General features: G+C 48.6%; 1 long non-coding RNA gene across 1 annotated transcript; it reads left to right on the forward strand.

The window, feature by feature from the left end:
* Window positions 1–1336: 1336 nt before the first annotated feature.
* Window positions 1337–19932, forward strand: LOC142923092 (uncharacterized). The gene is made up of 5 exons (XR_012940514.1): window positions 1337–1508; window positions 3654–3740; window positions 9201–9400; window positions 15634–15717; window positions 15995–19932. It is a non-coding gene; the product is annotated as an uncharacterized LOC142923092 (long non-coding RNA).
* Window positions 19933–19981: the final 49 nt, after the last annotated feature.

The raw sequence follows: 19981 nt of genomic DNA on the forward strand, positions 1-19981 counted from the left end.
CCATGATGTTGTGTGGATGCGCCGATGCCGGAACAGCGTGTTGGTAATTACAAGCCCATGGGCTGCACAAAAATCTAGCAGCCTCCTACCGTTGTTATTGAGCTGATCTGGCCCATGCCCTCCAATCACTCCAGACCAGGTGCCAGTATCATGACCAACTCGGGCATTGAAGTCACCCAACATGATGACTCTATCCCGAGGGGCCACTTTAGCCAGCACCTGTGACAGGAGGTCATAGAAGGCATCTGACTCATCGGCTTTGCCTGCATCCCTCCACGGATGTTCATCTTCGGTGGGGGCATAAGTAACCACGACCACCATTCCTCGCCTCCGGTTGATGGGAAGGCGAGCCCAAAGTAGCCTGGGGCTTACAGCTTCCCACACCTCACCGCCACGCTCCCACGCCCCCTTCATTCTTTTGTTCAAAAGAAGACCCACACCCTGTTGTTTGGCAGTCTGCTGCCCCGAGTAGAGGACTGTCCACCCCTCATGGTGGCAGGAGCCAGAGCCGGTCCACCGGACCTCCTGAATGCCGCATAGATCCAGGCGGTACCGGTCCAGCTCCCGACAGAGGAGTGGCAGCCTCTCCTCTGCAGTGAGCGTTCGAACATTCCACGTGGCCAACCGTAGTGGCTTTTCGTTGTTTCTGGAGTAGCCCCGAGGGTAGGTATTCAATCTCCTGGCTCCGCCAATTGGGGTTTGGCCAGGAGACGTCATAGACGCCTGGCCCCCCGGGGCCTCCGGCACAAGCTTAGTTGTTACATATTTCAGTTTAATTCGTAGTTTCGTGGTAATTAATTGAAGGTGGAGGGGTTACCAGCCCCTCGCACCCGTCCAGAGCCCCCGTTTAGCCCCTGTGGTGGACACATATGCCATGAGGGGAGGAGCCAATCAAAATTGGATCTCCCCCCACATCGCTGTCCACGACAGAGTTGCCCGTCCGGCACCGCGAGGAGGTAGGGGGTTGTTTTGCCAGACTCACACACACACAGACTCACACACACAGACTCACACACACAGACACACACACACACACAGACTCACACACACACAGACTCACACACACAGACTCACACACACACAGACTCACACCACCTCACCGCTCCTCACCTTCGCCAGATGCTCTCCCCGCCTCTCCAACGGACAAACTGCCAGGGGGAAGCGCGTGGCTCGAGACGAGGGGGCGGTACCATGAGACCACGCCCACTGCGACGTAAACAGCCCTGAGCCCCTCCCCCCACCGGAGCTCCTCCCCCCCATGGCCACACCCCCTCGCCCCACCCCTTTACCCCCCTCACCCCGCCCCCTCTCCCCGCCCCTCCCCCCGCTGCTTCTTCCGCTGAGGCCGGGGCGAGTGGAGGCGGCGCTGTGCATTGTGGGTGGCGAGCGGCCGATTTGGATTCCCGCTCACGGCCACCGTCGGTGGCTCGCGAGCTTCTGAAGCGGCGGCTCGCTGGCTGGGCCACCTCTACGTCGACTCAGCCCGAAGAAGGCGAGAAGCTTGCACGGTGTGGACACAGCAGCAGTGGCGGTGGTGCGGGGGAGGCAGAGGAGGCGCCTGGCCCACAGCCGTCACGCGCTAGGCGCCTGCTGAGTTCACGGCCCTGCTGCTGATGATGATGAGGAGAGGCACTGCCAGATTGCGGCTGATGGGATGAGTTAAATTTAGTTTTTTGTATCTCTGGAGGGACGGATATGTTGTCGTGGCAGAAATGGCCTCCACTTGAGGCCGCGATGTGGAGTATTTGGTCTCCTCTTCCACGCTGGGCGTAGCCACACTTTACCCCTCCACACGCGGGCCGTGAGCTCACTGGACTTGCAATGCAGAGGTGCAGGTTCGAGTCCATTTCACACTCAGCCACTCACTCAGCCACCCACTCACTCAGCCACTCACTCACCCACCAATTCAGCCACCCACTCACCCACCCACTCACTCAGCCATCCACTCACCCACCCACTCAGCCACTCACCCACCCACAGAGGGATAAAGACCCTTCATGCAGTGGTTGTGTAGTATCTGCGTTAATATTTTTGTTGTTTGGTTATGGTGGTGGTTGCGATGGTTATGATGGTGGTTGTGGTGGTGGTTGAGGTTACAGTTGTGTTGTAGGTGGTTTTATTGATTGTTATGGTAATTGTGGCTCTGGTTGTGGTGCTTGTGGTGGTTTTGGTTGTGGTTATAATTGTGGTTGTGTAGGTTGTGGTTAAATGTGCGGTTGTGGTCTTTGTGGTTATATTTGTTATAATTGTGTAGGTGGTGGTTGTAATGGTCATAGTTGTGGTGTAGGTGGTTATGATGGTTGTTTTGGTAGTTGTATGTATTTTGAACTTCTATCGCACCTTACCCAGCCAACCGTGCTAATTGGAGGTGTGGTTTTAGTTGTGGTTATTTTATGGTTGTTTTGGTTATAGTTGTGATGGTGATTGTGGTTGCTGCAGGTGCTGGGATGAAGGATGCGTTCTGGGTCCTCTGTCCATGCGGCTCCAACAGCGATGGCTCCAGCCTGCACTGCCGCCCCTGTGCCGCGTTGGTCACATGACCTTGCCTCCCAGCATACCTTGCAGTCGTCGTTGATTCTGGGCCATCTTTACCTCCTGCATCTCTAGAGGAGCTCTCGCTTCCTCCACGCACACTCCTCCTACCTCTGCTCTCTCTCCCCGTGTCTCCCTCCTCTCTCTCCCCGTGTCTCCATCCCCCTCTTATTTCTTGGTGGTCAAGGTTTAGGGGTCAGGAGTTTACTGGCTGCACTCTAACCTTTGACCTTGGCTGTCACTCGAGTGGATTTGTCGCACAGCAGTCAACCCATAGCATCAGGATCTGTCCCGTGACCTCTTGTGCCTAGCCTGGAACAGCAGTCAACCTGTGGCACCCGGATCTGTCCTGTGACCTCCTGCACCTAGCCTGGTACAGCAGTCAACCCATGGCACCTGGGTCTGTCCCCTGTCCTCCTGCATCTAGCATGGCACAGCAGTCAACCCATGGCACCTGGTTTGTTGTGATGACATTACCGCCACGTAGTGGCGAATGGCGGCCATTGTCGTTGTGAGTTGGTGGGCTTGTGTGTAAGTAATTGTGATGAGTGTGTGACTATCATGTCGTGTGTGTGAGTTGGATGGTAATGGTGTGTTTACGAGGGTGAGTGTGTGTGGGTCTGTGAGTTTCGTGGTGAGGATGTGAGTGATGGTATGTGGCAGTGTGAGTTTGATGGTGATTGTATCATGGTGAGTGCAAGCAATACTGTGAGTTTGACTTATTTGCCCCCCCCTCCCTTTACCCACTACCCACTCTTCCTTCCTCTCTCCCTCCACTCTCCCCCACCCCCTCTACCTCCCTCTTTCCCTGCCTCTCTATCCCTCTCCTTTCTCCTGTAACTACCTTGCCTGTAATACAGGAGGTCGTGGGTTCGATCCCTACCCTCACACCTGCTAGATATTTTGAGTTTGCGTGTCTCTCCCTGTGGTCGCGTTCAGAGTGTTTGGTTTCTATAAATGTCGACGTAATGATAAGCCACTTCGTTGACTGATAATTTTTGGCCTTTTCTCTTCTGAAGAAGAGCTGTGTAGCTCGGTGGGCCTCACCGGGTAAAATATAAATAGTTTAGTTTCCTCTCTTCCTCCTCCCTTCCTCCCTCTCCACACCCCCTACCCCCCAGCACAACAACACGAAGCAGGAAGAGGAAGGTTTGTCTCCCAAGCCGAGCGCTTCCGGGTCCACCTTCAAGATCCTCCCTCTGCCCCGGGTGGGGGGGGGGGGGGAAGATCCCCTCACACAGGGTTACGGTGCCCCGCCCACATACACACAGGGTTACGGTACCCCACCCACATACACACAGGGTTACGGTACCCCCTACTCACATGCCAGGCTATGTGCACCACACAGAGACCCAAAGACTCGCACATAGATCCATAGACTCACACAGACCCATAGACTCGCACAGAGACCCAAAACTCACACATAGATCCATAGATTTACATAGACTCATTGACTCACACAGAAACCAATTAGCTCAAACAAAGACCCGTTGAAACATAGACAATATACTTACACAAAGACCCATAGACTCACACAGACTAATCCACTTACTCACCCACTCGTGCACCCACCCACTCAACGACTCACAGGCTTACTCGCTCACCCAATCTCTCACCTACTCACTCAGGCACTAACTCAAGAACTCTCTCACCCATTTACCCACCCACTTGCTCACCCACTCGTGCATCCACTCACAGAATCACTCATAAACTCACCCACTCACACGCTCCGAAACTGACTCACAAAATCATTACCCACTCACTCATGCCCTTACTCGCCCACTTACCCATGCGCGCACAGGTTCGCCGACTTACTTACTCGCTCACAGACTCCCTCTCTGATAGACTCGCTCATAGACTCACTCGCTCACAGACTCAATCGCTCACAGACTCACTCAAAAGCTCTCACCCACTAACTTATTCAGAAACTCACTCAACCACCGACCCACTTACTTAAAAACTACCTCGCTCATCCGCACCCACTCACTGACCTACTTACTCATCCACTCGCTCAGCCACTCACTGACCAACTCACTCACAGACTCGCTCACTCATCCACTCACTCCGAAACTCATTCATCCACCCACTGACTCACTCGCAACCATTAACTCGCCCACTCAATAATTTCACCCATTCATTCATTCATCCAATTGCTCATCCACTCACTCAACCACCCACTCACTCATTCAACAACCCACTCACCCACTCACTTGGAGACTCTCTCTCACCCACTCACTCACTTGCTCGCCCAGTCTATCAGTCACTCATTCATGAACTCACTCACCTACTCACCCACACAATCGATCAACAGCTCACATACTCAATCACGCACCCACACACTCACTCACCCACTTACCTATCCACTCATTCAAGCACCCATTCCCTTAATCACGAACTCAGAATATCAATCACCCACTCACCCTCCCAATAATTTCATCACTTACTCACTCACTCCATCAGTCACTCACCCACTCACTCATCCACTCAATCAATAACCTGCTTATTCACTTACTCACACACTCACAAACTCGCTTATGTACTTGCTCAATTAGTCACTCACTCACTCACCCATATTTTCCCATTTATTCCTTCCGTCACTTCCTCATTCAGCAACTTCGCCAATGATTAACTTATTCATTCACGTATCCACTCACTTACCTGCTCACCCATCCACCCAATCACTCAGAAACTCACTCACCCACTCAATTAGCCACTCACTGACCCACTCACTAACTCACTCAGAAATGCACTCACCCACCCACTCATTTATCAAATCATCCACTCTCTCACCTACTCACCCACTCACACACAAATGTACACACTCACTAACTCACTCCCTAACCTACTCACTCACCTACTCACTCATCCACTCGCTCAACCGCTCACTCACAGATGCACTCACTCACAGACTCTCTCATCCACCAATTCTCACTTGGTCACCCACTCATCTACTCAATAATTCACCCACCCACAAACGCACACACAAAAACACCCACAAACAGAAAGAACCACGGAACAATGATAAAGATCCCCCGTATAGCCATAACAGACCGTTGGGGCAAATGCTGTTAGCAAGCACCTATGAAAGCCAGCATGGAACACGAGGGGGTGGGTGGCCAGCACCATGCACGGCCATCTTCGTCTCCCTAGTGGTGAGGTGTGTGCACATCTCCACTAGGGAGACGAAGTTGGCTGTAGGTCAACACAGCCTCAAATGAGTGCCTGGTGGGGTGCACACACCTCACCAGACACTCATTTGAGGCTGTGTTGACCTACGGGATGCCTGGTTCAGATAATCGTCACCAGTGTTGACCATTAGAGGGAATCAAACCTGGGTCGCCAAGTTCGTAGCGCAACACACTAACCGCTATACTACACACTCACTCTCACAAGCTCACTCTCTCTCACAAACTCACTCTCTCTCACAAACTCACTCACTCCCACATGCTCACTCACACTCACAAACTCACTCACTCTCACAAGCTCACTCACACTCACCAACTCACTCTCTCACAAACTCACTCACTCTCACAAACTCACTCACTCTCACAAACTCACTCACTCTCACAAGCTCACTCACTCCCAAAAGCTCACTCACTGTCACAAACTCACTCACTGTCACAAACTCACTCACTCGCTCTCACAAACTCACTCTCACAAGCTCATTTACTCTCACAAGCTCACTTACTCTCACAAACTCACTCTCTCTCACAAACTCACTCACTCCCACATGCTCACTCACACTCACAAACTCACTCACTCTCACAAGCTCACTCACACTCACCAATTCACTCTCTCTCACAAACTCACTCACTCTCACAAACTCACTCACTCTCACAAACTCACTCTCACAAGCTCACTCACTCCCAAAAGCTCACTCACTGTCACAAACTCACTCACTGTCACAAACTCACTCACTCGCTCTCACAAACTCACTCACTCTCACAAGCTCACTTACTCTCACAAGCTCACTTACTCTCATAAGCTCACTCACTCTCACAAGCTCACTCTCTCTCACAAACTCGCTCACTCTCATAGTCTCCCTCACTCTCACAAGCTGACACACTCTCACAAACTCACTCCCACATGCTCACTCACACTCACAAGCTCACTCACTCTCACAAACTCACTCTCACAAACTCACTCACTCCCACATGCTCACTCACAAACTCCCTCACTCTCACAAGCTCACTCGCTCTCACAAACTCACTCGCTCTCACAAACTCACTCTCACAACCTCACTCGCTCTCACAAACTCACTCGCTCTCACAAACTCACTCTCACAACCTCACTCACTCTCACAAACTCACTCACTCTCACAAGCTCACTCACACCCACAAGCTCACTCACTCTCACAAACTCACCCTCACACAAATTTACTCTGACTCACTCGCTCTCACACAAAGTCAAATACATTCCCCGTTTGAGATTCCCTTTTAGCCTGAAGAGACTGTTGGGGAATGTGCTGTTAGCGAGCACCTATGAAGACTGAATCAGCACACTCGGGAGTGGGTGGCTTTAGAGTTCAGTGTTACTCACTGGGGCTTCCATAGAGTTCGGTGTTAATCATTGGGTCTCCCATAAAGTTCAGTGTTAATCACTGGGGCTTCCATAGAGTTCAGTGTTGCTCATTGGGTCTCCAATAGGATGAAGTGTTAATCACTGGGTCTCCCATAGGGTTCAGTGTTACTCACTGGGTCTCCCATAGGGTTCAGTGTTAATTACTGGGTCTCCCATAAGGTTCAGTATTAATCACTGGGTCTACCATAGGGTTGAGTGTTACTCACTGGGTCTCCCATAGGGTTCAGTATTAATCACTGAGTCTCCCATAGGGTTGAGTGTTACTCACTGGGTCTCCCATAGGGTTCAGTGTTAATCACTGGGTCTCCCATAGGGTTCAGTATTAATCACTGGGTCTCCCATAGGTTTTGGTATTAATCACTGGGTCTCCCATAGGGTTCAGTGTTAATCACTGGGGCTCCCATAGGGTTCGTGGTGTTAATCACTAGGGCTCACATAGGGTTCAGTGTTAATCATTGGGTCTCCCATAGGGTTCGTGTTAATCATTGGGTCTCCCATAAAGTTCAGTGTTAATCACTGAGAGTTGCATAGAGTTCAGTGTTACTCATTGGGGCTCCAATAGGGATAAGTGTTAATCACTGGATCTCTCATAGGGTTCAGTGTTGCTCACTGGGTCACCCATAGGATTGAGTGTTAATCAATGGGTCTCCCATAGAGTTCAGTGTTACTCACTGGGGCTCCCATAGGATTCAGTGTTACTCACTGGGAATCCAATAGGGTTCGTGTGTTAATCACTGGGTATCTAAAATAATTCAGTGTTACTCACTGGGTCTCCCATAGGGTTGAGTGTTAATCACGGGGTCTCCAATAGGGTTCAATGTTAATCACTGGGTCTCCCATAGGGTTCAGTATTAATCACTGGGGCTCCCATAGGATTCAGTGTTAATCACTGGGGCTCCCATAGGATTCAGTGTTACTCACTTTGTCTCCCATAGGGTTTAGTGTTAGTCACTGGGTCTCCCATAGGGTTCAGTATTAATCACTGGGTCTCCCATAGGGTTGAGTGTTAATCACTGGATCTCCCATAGGGTTCATTGTTAATCACTGGGGCTCCCATAGGGTTCAGTGTTAATCACTGGGGCTCACATAGGGTTCAGTGTTAATCATTGGGTCTCCCATAGGGTTCGTGTTAATCACAGACCCATAGATTCCTAAAACCCTAACCCTATAAACACCTAAGCCTCTATACCCCTAACCCTATAAACCTCTAATCCTCTAAACCCCTATACTCTGAAAACCATAACCCTCTAATCCCCTTCACCCTTCACACCCTAACTTTCTAAGCCCCTTAACCCTTAAACCCCTCACCCTCTAAACTCCTCACCATCTAAACCCCTATGCCTCTAAATCCAACCCCCTAACCCTTTGAACCCCTAACGTTCTAAACCCTTAAAAAACAAATTCTCTAAACCGCTAACGCTCTAAACCTCTTTACCTTTAAAACCCTAACCCTCTAAACCCCTCACCCTCTAACCCCCTAACCCTCTGAACCCAAACCCCTAACTCTTTGAGCCCCTAACTTTCTAAACCCCTAACTTTCTAAACCCTTAAAAACCAAACCCTCTAAAACCCTGACCCTCTAAACCCATATCTTTCTAAAGCGTAAACTTCAGAACCCTTAACCTTGTGAACCTCGAAACCTTAACATTCTACAACCCTAAATCCCTAACCTAAGTCCCAACCCATCTAAACCCCAACCCTCTCAACATCTAACTAACCCCAAACCCTCAACACCTAACCCTCTAATCCCCTCACCGTTTAAACCCCTATACCCCTACAACCCAAACCCTAAACACCCCCTAACCCTCAAACCCTTATACCACTAAACCCGTAACCCTCTAAACCCCCAACTCTCCAATCCCATAATAAACGCTTTTTTATGCGGTAAGATCGTGTAAATATAAATGTCTTAAAACCCGTCACCACCCGACACGGCCAATTAATAAAGTTTGTCACGTGAACAAAAGTGCCAATTAGTTTCTACTTTGGCACATCGGTGTGTTGGAGACTAACCCAAATAAACCTTTATTATGCAAAACGCCTCAACCCCATAACTCCCCCTGCGCCACCCCCCATGTCCCCCTCAGCCCCCACACCCCCCTCGCCCCCTCGCCTTCCCCCGCAGCTACTTCCGCTGAGGCCGGGGCGAGTGGAGGCGGTGCTGTGGATTGTGGGTGGCGAGAGGCTGATTTGGAATCCCTCTCACGGTCACCGTCGGTGGCTCACGAGCTTCTGAAGTGGCGGCTCGCTGGCTGGGCCTCCTCTACATCGACTCAGCCAGAAGAAGGTGTGAACCAAGCGTGGTGTGGACACATCAGCAGTGGCGGTGGTGGGGGGGGGAAACAAAGGAGGGACCTGGCCCACAGGTGCCTCCTTTGTTTCACTCCCCCCGTGTCTCCCTCTTTCTCCCCGTGTCTCCCTCCTCTCTCTCCCTGTGTCTCCATCCTCTCTCTCCCCGTGTCTCCCTTCCTCCTCCATCTCCCCGTGTCTCCATCCTCTCTCTCCCCGTGTCTCCCTTCCTCCTCTCTCTCCCCATGTCTCCATGTCCCCTTCTCTCTAGGTGGTGCAGGTTCAGGAGTTTACTGGCTGTACTCCGACCTTTGGCCTTGGCTGTCGCCCAAGTGGGATTGTCACACAGCAGTCAACCCATAGCATCAGTATCTGTCCCATGACCTCCTCTTGCACCTAGCCTGGCACAGCAGTCAACCCATGGCACCTGGCTCTGTTCCGTGACCTCCTCCTGCACCTAGCCTGGCACAGCAATCATCCCATGGCACCTGGGTTGTTGGGATGACATCACCGTCATGTAGTGGCGAATTACGGCTGTTGTCATCGTGAGTTTGTAGGCTTGTGAGTAATGGTGCATGTGTGACTTTCATGACGTGTGTTAGAGTAGGATGGTAGGGGTGTGTTTTTGAGGGTGAGTGTGTGAGTGTGTGAGTATCATGGTGAGTGTGAGGGTATGTGAGTATCATGGTGAGTGTGTAGGTGTGTGAGTATCATGGTGAGTGACCTGGTCAAGGCCTATGATACCATCAGTAGGCCTGGGCTCTGGGTCGTTCTTCGTGCTTTTGGAGTACCTGACCCTCTGCTCACGATTATTAAGGACCTTCATGATGGTGAGCGGGCCCGGGTAAAACTACGTGGCCGGGAGTCAGAGCCATTCCCTGTACACCTTGGGGTGCGACAGGGATGTCCTCTGGCTCCCACATTATTTAACATCTATTTTGACCACGTAGTTCGTGAAGCCTTCAATAGCTGTACCGGGGGAATCTCCATATGGTACAGATATAATGGGAGGCTGATCGATGCCCGGGTGCGGTCAAGGGATGGCTCCCTATTGCTCAACTACGTTATGTATGCTGATGATTTGGTAATAGCTGCTCAGTCAGAGGAGGAGTTGGAGACGCTGCTGCTGAGACTGGAGCGTGCCACTAAGAGGTGGGGCCTTACCATCAGCCCCACCAAAACTAAGTACCTGCCTGGGTATTTTGTACCATCGGACACTCCACCCCCACAACTCATGATCGGTGATGGGGCAGTTGTGGAGAGAGTGGAGAGTTTCCCATACCTGGGCAGTGTGCTTATGACTGGCTCCAGTTTAACAGCAGAGGTCTCACTCCGAATCAGTCGAGCGGCAATATCTTTTCATCGGTTGTGTAACGCTGTGTGGAAGCTACCTGGTCTGTCGCTCCGCACTAAGCTTCAGGTCTTCTCGGCCACGGTCATTCCCTCCCTTCTCTACGCTTGCGAAACGTGGACCCCCCTAATGGAACATCTTCGCCGGTTAGAAACATTTAGGCTGGCCTGCCTACGATCCATCCTGGGTTTAACCAGACTGGATTGTGTGAGGAGCTCACAAATCCTTGAAAGATCTGGGCAAGGTCCCCCATCGGTGAGCTCCTCCGGCGGGCAAGGCTGCGATGGCTGGGTCATGTAGCCCGCATGCCCAGCCACCGCATGCCGAAACAGCTTTTGTTCGGCCGGATTGAGGGGGCAAAGGGGGCGCGGCACGGGCTAGAGAAGAGATGGAGTGATGTGGTACAGGAGGACGTGGAGCTGAGTGGACTTGCCGATGACTGGTAGCAGCGGTGTCAAGATCGGCCTCTGTGGAGGAGGCTCGTGAAGGATGCTACTGGGCAGTTGGAGGTAGTCGCCCTCCAACAACAACGGAGGGCGGAGGAGCGACGCTCACAACAACGAGCGGAGCGCCGGGTGGCTAAAGCACAGCAGGTTGGCACAGTTGGGGGCACAGGTGGTGCATCAGCCAGTCATCTCAGTCAGTCGACCCGTGGCACCTGGGTCTGCCCCGTGATCTCCTGCCAGCGGGCGTTCGACACTTCACGTGGCCTCAGGGTGCACATAGCCTGGCACAAGCGTCGTGGTGACGTCACCGCCACTTAGTGGCGAATGGCGGTTGTTGTTGTGTGGGTGTGTAAGTATCATGGTGAGTGTGCGTGTGTGTTAGATGGCTGGCAATGTTGATGGGTGGTGATGATGATGCAAGCCTTTTGCTAGAGAATGGCACACTGAAACTAATATCACGTAGCTATTTCTGAGTACCCTTCAAGTGCTGTCTGGTCCACATCGTAAAGGGCAGGACTTTCCCACCTGTTCTTTATTTAAGAGCAACGTTGGTCACAACAATGTTGTTACTTCTTACAGCTGGAATTTATCCTAAGTACATGGAGAACCACATTGCAGCCATGTGATAGTTTGTGTTGTGCAGTGAATGATGACCGGGCTGAGACCATTAACTCGCTAGACTTGAGAATCTGCTTTGATCACAGGCTGCTGCCTGGATTCAAACCCAGGTACTCCGTTGTGCCAATTCAGTGCTTTGACCACTAGGTCCATGGGCCGCCTCTAAACACCCCCCACGTTAAAGACATAAGCAGCAACCTGTTTAGTGAGCAGCAGCATTCTTTGAATATTTTGCCAAAGCAATTGGGATTGTGGAGCAGTGGCACAGTCCTGCATTTGCTTTCTCTTTAATCCACCAAACGCAACTTGCCGCTTGATTGTTGCGCACCCATTTTCACTGGTTGGTGCACAGAGGCAGGTGGATTTAAGATACTCAATCATTTGTTTCAACTGCTGTGGCAGATGGTGGAGCAGAGGGGCAGTGGGCAGAGGGCCAATGGAGTGGTGGGGTAGTGTAGCTGTGGGGCAGAGAATGGGATTATTTGTGGGGAAGAAGGCGAATCACCTGAATGTTTTCCCACCACCGCTTGTATGTACTCTGAAGAAGAACCATTTCGTAAAACGTCTCTTATTATCTATTTGTCCTTGTACCGCCACAAACATAGCCGGGACAGCGCACACACGAGCCAAGGCACATTTAACCAACCCAGGCAGCACTCGCAAGCAATGCAACGTTACGTTGTGTCCTCATGGGTTGATTTCACAAAGTTTATAGTAACACCAACAACAAATATATTGATCCTAATTCTTAACAGGGTGGCCTTGAGACTTGGCACGTGCAGGTTTTGTTCATTGTCTGCACCAGACCCCTCCAGCTCTCTCACACTGGGTCAGCTGCCCCTTCCACGTCCTGGAAACCATGGCAAGGTCATCCCATGAGGACTGCCTGGATGAAAACCAGCATGGAAGGGGCCCAGTGTGGGGCCGGCTATGCTTATGGAATAGTCCTGTGTGTATGTGTGATGTGAGGTGTCCTGGTAGCAGTCATTCTCCCCTGTAGTCCTGGCATCTTCTGCTCATCTTCATTCCCCAGCTGTGGTCACAGTGGCACAGTCTCTCTGGGGAACCGTGCGGTGTGTGTGTGGCGTGTGTCACGGGGTGGGTGGGTCGTATGGTGATAGCGGTCATTGTTGGCACCGATCCACTACCACCGCCACCACGCCTACTGGGCGGTGGACCTGCCACCACAAAGCAGCACATGGCGGAGGAGTGAGGTGAACGCTGTCGTCACGCGAGCGAGGCCCCCTCGCTTCCTCTTGTTTTCGTGCATCTCCACCTACACCTCCTCCATCTTCTCCTCCTCTGTCTCATCCTCCTCCATCCCCTCTTCTTCATCCTCCACCACCGTCTTCTCCTCTACCTCCTCATCCTCTTCCTGCGCCACCTCTGTCTTCTCCACCTTCTGCTCCTCCACTAGCACCATCTCTTCCTCCTTCATCTTTTCCTCACCCTCCAGCACCACCATCTCCTCCACCCTCTTCTCTTCCTCCACCACCACCACCATTGTTTCCGCTTTGTCCGTCGTCTCCATCTCCTCCACCACGACCATCTGTTCATCCTTTGTTGTCTCCTTGCCTTCCGTATCCGTATTGTCTTTATCCTCTCCCTCCGTGTTCTCCTCCATTGTCACCATCACAATCTCGTCCTCCTTTGCCTTCTCTTCCTCCGATTTCTCCTCCTCCGTCTCTACCTCATCCTCCATCATCTCCTCCACCTCTTCTTTCGACTCCTCCACAACCTCTGACTTCAATTCAAATGCCTGGACGAGTGAGGAGGAGGGCTGCGCTGGCTTAGATCAGTGAAGAGACAAACACGACACCGTTTCACCTTCCTGCTACGGCAGACATCGCCATCTCCCCATCCGTGGGTGGAATGTGTGGTGGATTCATTCGAGCTTAATATAAACAGCAGTAACGACATGGCCAGTGAGTGTGCTTAGTATTGGTGCTGTCATTCTCATGGGGCAAGGCTATCCTTGAGATAGGTGCAGCTGTGTCTCACACAGACTGTTGTAGTTTCACAGTAGTGGGTGGCGTTGCTGTGTAAATTTAGCTGATTCATTTTTAGTGATATTTTATGTGTCATTCTCCCCTTGGACATAGTGGCCTAAGCATTTAAAATTACATCGGTGGAGATCCTGAACATCCGCTGTGACGGAATGGGTGTGTATCTTTGTGGTTAATGCAGCGGCAGTAATAACCAGGGCGGGAAGCAAGATCTGAACTGTAAGCGGTGAGCGATGAGTGTGCGACCCTTTGGCTGCTTCAACCCATCCAAAGATTTCGATAAAATATCCGACAGTGATTTGAGGTCGACAAAGCCGCCTCCCTTGACGTCAAAGGCATCTCAGAGTGCATTGAGCGCGATGAGCCACTCACATTTCGCATCTCAACGCATTTGAAATTGGACACCCCTCCCAGTGGTAGCTGTCTTTGTGCATTCCAAGGCAACTTGGCAGCTGGCCTGGAAACAGTCGTAAGAAGTCTGCCAAAATATCACGGTGTCTACATAAGGGAGAACCCATGGGTACCCCCATGGGTTCTCCCTTATCACCAGTGATAGCCAATGTTTTCATGGAGAAATTTGAATCAGACGCCATCCAGACTTCCACCCTCAGACCTTCTCTGTGGAAGAGATATGTAGACGACACTTTCGTCATTTGGCCACATGGCCTCCCAGCTTTGAACCTCTTCCTACACCACATCAATTCCAGACGTCCCGCCATCAAATTCACCATGGAAGTGGAGAAAGATGGCAAGTTGCCGTTCTTGGATGTTCTGTTTGAGAGGAGACCTGATTGCTCATTGGGACATTCTGTCCACAGGAAACCCACCCACACAGATTCCTACTTGAAACCTGATTCCCACCACCACCCGACTCAAAAGAATTATCTCATCAAAACGTTATACCACAGGGCTCATTGTATTTCGGACCAACACCACCTGGCCAGTGAATTTAAACACGTACATCTGGCCCTCAAGAGAAACGGATACTCTGACCATACCATCTGCCAAGCTGTTTCTCCCTCCATACAGAAACAACCACTTGATACTCCGGTCAAAACCATCACACTACCATATATAGCAGGCGTTACTAAAAAGATCTCCAAAATTCTAAACAAACACAAGATCCTGGTCCGGTTCAATACAGTACACAAAATCCGTGACCTGATCCCATCCGTGAAGGATGTCATTCTTGATTTACAGTACTCCGGGGTTTACAAATTGAGCTGCACTTGTGGTGATTGCTATATCGGGGAGACGGAACAACATGTCTCTGACCGAATTCGCGAGCACAAATCAGATTTGAAACACGGCAGAACGAATTCTGTTACGGCAGAACGAATTCTGCCGTAGCTGATAATTGTTTCAACGCTGTGGGTGATCACGATATAATTTTCTCCGATACCAAGGTCCTTTGCAAACCGACAGGTTATCATCAGAGATTTGTTCACGAGGCAATTCAGATTTACAAACACAGACACAATTTCAACCGAGAAGATGGTTTCAAATTAAGCAACAATTGGAAAGACCAAACATTAAACTAATTTCAATGGTACAGTATATTTATTTCAAATAGTGGCACTCCAAACTTCCAAGGTCGTGATTTTTGTTTTATTTTTTACCTACGTGACGTTACCTAATAGAACCAATGAGTATGGAGCCTTGCAGGCACGAAAGCTTCAAATCTAAATTTCAATGGTACAGTATATTTATTCTAGTAGTGGTATTCCAAACTCCCAGGGTGGTGTATTATCATCTTGTGCTAATTCCAAGCTTTGTCAGTGGTGCGTTTGATGCTAATTTTCTTTGTCAGGGCGTTTGCTGTTTGCCCCCTCACAGCTTAAAGGGAGGCGACCAGCGCTTGGCTTTCTTCACTCCAACGCTGTCCGCTGGACAGGTTGGTCCCTTCACCTGATGAAGGCCGTGATTTTTGTTGTTTTAATTTTTTACCTACGTGACTTTACCGAATAGAACCAAAGAGAATTGAGCAGCGCGCTAACCACTACACTACCACTAAGCTACCACTACACTACCACTACACTACCACTAAGCTACCACTACACTACCACTACACTACCACTACACTACCACTACCCTACCAGTACACTACACTACGCATGTCCATACGCACAGCAGTGTCATAGGATAACAGCGTTTTGTGATTATTTTCACAGGTTAAACATAAGAACACTGAAGGACTTCATGACGATGACAAAAATGCACACCATTCTAATGCATTCTGCATTCAATTACTACTGATATTGAGAAATTTGGCCTCTTGTTCAGCTTGGCCTCAGGTTCAGTAAATAATATTGTTTATGTGCGTCAAGTCTTTTTCAAGTCCATACTTCCATTTATTTGCCTTTTGCCGCAACGTACTGGGTCAGATTATCCTGCGCATTTGTAAAATATCTCTCATAATCCCCCCTGGGGATGCAAATCTTCGGTTCTAGACGTCGCCTTTCATGAACGTTGCATTCACTTGTTGATTTCGTAAATTTACAATCCGCATATTAATCAGCGCTCCTAAGCTAATGTGGTCATTATACTTATGCCTATGTGTGCTGTATTGTTTTAGGAATGGCCCATTTTTGTTTTTCATTTTGTAGTGGTGTTTTGTGTTGAGTTCCGTCTCTTGAGTGTTTAAGTTTATTCTAGACTTCGTCACGTTAAGGTGGTGCTTTGTAGTCCTTTGTAGTCCTATTGACGAATATCTTAAATCGAAAAGGACGTCAATTGGAAATGATTAATCGACGTTAACGTGTTTGATTTGAGAATATTTTATAACTGTTGAATTCCTGAAAGTGAAATAATTTTCCTAGTTCCTTAACTGTTTGACCAAGCTAATTAATACAGATTTTGATGCGAGTTTTAACATTAAAATTCTTGCAGATGAATTAAGACCTGATTTGTTTTTAAAGATGACTGATCGTACATTATTGATACCATATTCTTCCTTAAAAAAAAACACGGACGAGTAGACATGCACACGAGTGTGTATCCAAACACGACTATATATATACAGCGGTGGGCATTCACTTACGAGTGTGCATATACAGGGGTGTACATACATACAGAGATACAATGCAGTGTACATGCACAGCAGTGTATGTACACAAGGATTGCGTTCCACTGCGAACACGACCGATTGTACCTACATATGCACACAAACGTGTACATACACAGACGAGTGCTCGTCTTGTGGTGTTTCCTATATTATGGTTTGTTATACATACACGCAGAAGTACATATATACACACGTGAGTGTACATACACAGCAGTGTACACACGCGCGAGTGTGCATGCACAGCAATATTATCGTTAATATTTTTTTGCAGATGAATACAAATCAGATTTTTTTAAGTTTTCTGATCGTTCGTTAACTGTACAATGCTTACAACAAACACCTGTACACACACACACGAGTCAAAGTCAAGTGTACATACACAGCAGTGTAAATACACTCTTACAAGCCATACCATTTCGATGATCATTAAAAGTGTATTACAGCAATTGTAAAAAAATTCGTGGACAAATCACCTTGGTTGTTCTGACAAACAATTATCAACACGAGTGTCCATAAATATATTTATAAAACAAGGTCAGCACGGTATAAACTTGCACCTCAAATTCCAAATCACAATTTGAATACTGCATGTTCCTGGTAACGCCTTTGAATTGGCAGCAGTTTGCAGCACATTGCAGGGTGAATATTAGCAAATTAACGCGAATAATGCGGTGAGATGAACATACGTATTCAGGCTTAAGCTCAATGGCCAGATTAGCGAAGCTCTGTTGCTAGATATGCATATTGTAAATTCAAAAAATAACAATGGAATGTAAAGTTCATGAAATGCAAAGTCGAGAACTCCATCTTTCATCATTGCAACATCATTCCAAACGACCCCACCATTGTGTGCTGGTGTCATTTTCTCAATTCTAATAATACCTGTGACTTACGGCTTTCTACACCTTACGCCACGCTCCCACACCCCCTTCATTCGTTTTTTGTTTCTCAGAAGGAGGCACTCCCTGTTGTTTGTCATTCCCCTGCCACGAGTAAAGTTTTGCAAAAACAACCCTCTTCCTTTATTGACGGTGCCGGACGGTAACGCTGTGGTGGATGTGAGCAATTTCCCCCACCACAGTGGCCCACGAGGCCTCTGGACGGGTGCAAGGGGCTGGTAAACCCCTCAATATTGAATGTAATTACCATGAAAACACGTCCAACATATTAAACGTGCTAAATATTGAATACATACACTGGTGTATACACACACACCGAATGTCGTATGTTACAGACTAAAAGGTGACGATTGTTTTTTTTGGCGTTACGTTATTATAAACCATGCTTACAAGCTAAACCATGCAGATGATTATTCAAAGTTTATGACAGAAATTGGAAGCATAACCACCCTCGTTTTCTCGAAGCACCCTGCTCAACAAGAGTGTCCTTAAATATATTTATAAAACACGGTCAGCACAGCATAAACTTGCACTTCTTAGTCCAAATTGAACTCGACATCATTTTGATCCTTCAGACTGTATGTCGCTATTAAATCCTCTAAATCTGCAGAAGTTTACAGAACATTGCGGGCGTGAATATTAGCAAATTAACACGAAGTACAGAATTATTCAGTGAGATGTGCATACTTATTATATTTGAAGGACAATGGCCAGATTAACGAAGCTATGTTGCTAGGAATGCGGATTGTAAATGTAAAAATTTACAATTGAATGCCAAGGCCATGATAGGCCACGTTGAGAACAAAGAATTTGGATGCTAGAGGGGAGTTATAAGGGGCTTAACATTACACATCAAGATCATTTGGAGAGGAATTTTCCTGAGGATAGACGCTCGACTCCTCGCCCTGCAGACTACCCTTCTGCGAGACCCAGCGTGTTGAGCACGATTGCGTGGCGACTTGTTGGCGACTTTGCTTCGGGAGAGGTCGTGTCGATCTCATCAGGGATATCGATACGCCGTGCATCAACAGGTAAGTTTCTTTGTTAGTGGATAATCTGGTAATCGCGTGTAGTTCGACTTACGAGACGTTACTCTGTCTCGGTTAGACGTTATTTAGAATTTGCTTAGAGTTTGCCTTTAATTATCAACAATGGAAAAGATAAACTCTCCACAGTGCCACGCACACACGCGTAAGCAGCCGTTCAATTGCTGTGTGTGGGAAGGCATTTGCACATAAACCACATCTTCACCAGAAAACTCACACGGGCGAGAAACCGTAGAATTGTTCTCCTTTGGAGAGGACGTTTTCACGGTCATCACCCCGAAACAAGCATGAGAAGATCCGCAATGATAGCGAAGTGAAATCAAAAGGTGAAATACAAAGTGCTGCAATGAGTCCTGGAACAAAATCATCTTTCGACCCTATACAGGTGGATCCGGAGAGATGCGTGGATGTAGTGGATGTAATGAGCCCTGACGACAATTCCTCTTTCGACCCCATGCAGGTTGATACTGAGAAATGGCTGCTGGAGTGGCTGGATAATCAAAGTATTGAGTACTTCTGTTAAAGTCTTGGAATGTGCATGTTAGATCAATTAATAAGGCCGTCTTGTTTTATGATTTGTCCATTCCTGTTATTCATTTTGTGGTGGTGTTTGTGTTGAATTCCGTCTTGTGAGTGTTGAAGTTTATTCTAGACTTCGTCATGTTAAGGTGGTGCTTTGTAGTCCTATCGGATTACTTGTTGATGTGGTGTGATACGCAGTGGTTGTGAGGTGGTTCAATTCCTGATTTTACTCTCGCGGTTAAGTGGTCTTGTTGAGCAAAAGTTGGAGAAAGTCTGTGGTTACAACTTTGCTCAATATTTTAAACATGTTCTTTAATTTTCATCATTGTGTAATGAATTAAATCACTTCAAATAATAGGCTTCAGAGTGTGCGTGGATTGTACGTTCGTTGTTCCTGTGTTTGATGGCTTGGACTTCTAGACGAATGGCTTCAGTCGAAAAGGATGTCAATTGGGGAAATCGACGTTTACGTCTTTGATTTTGAGATTATGTTTTAACTGTTGAATTCCTATTGGGAAATAATTTGCCTAGTTCCTTTCCTGTTTGAGCATGCGTATTAATAAAGATTTCGATACGAGTATTAACGTGAATTTTCTTGCATATTAATCAAGACCTTAATTTTTTTTA

The sequence above is a fragment of the Petromyzon marinus genome, unplaced genomic scaffold (genome assembly GCF_048934315.1).
Source record: "Petromyzon marinus isolate PM22_M1 ecotype Great Lakes invasive population unplaced genomic scaffold, UKy_Petmar_22M1.pri1.0 PM_Scaffold_28, whole genome shotgun sequence".
NCBI classification, from domain to species: Eukaryota; Metazoa; Chordata; class Hyperoartia; order Petromyzontiformes; family Petromyzontidae; genus Petromyzon; species Petromyzon marinus.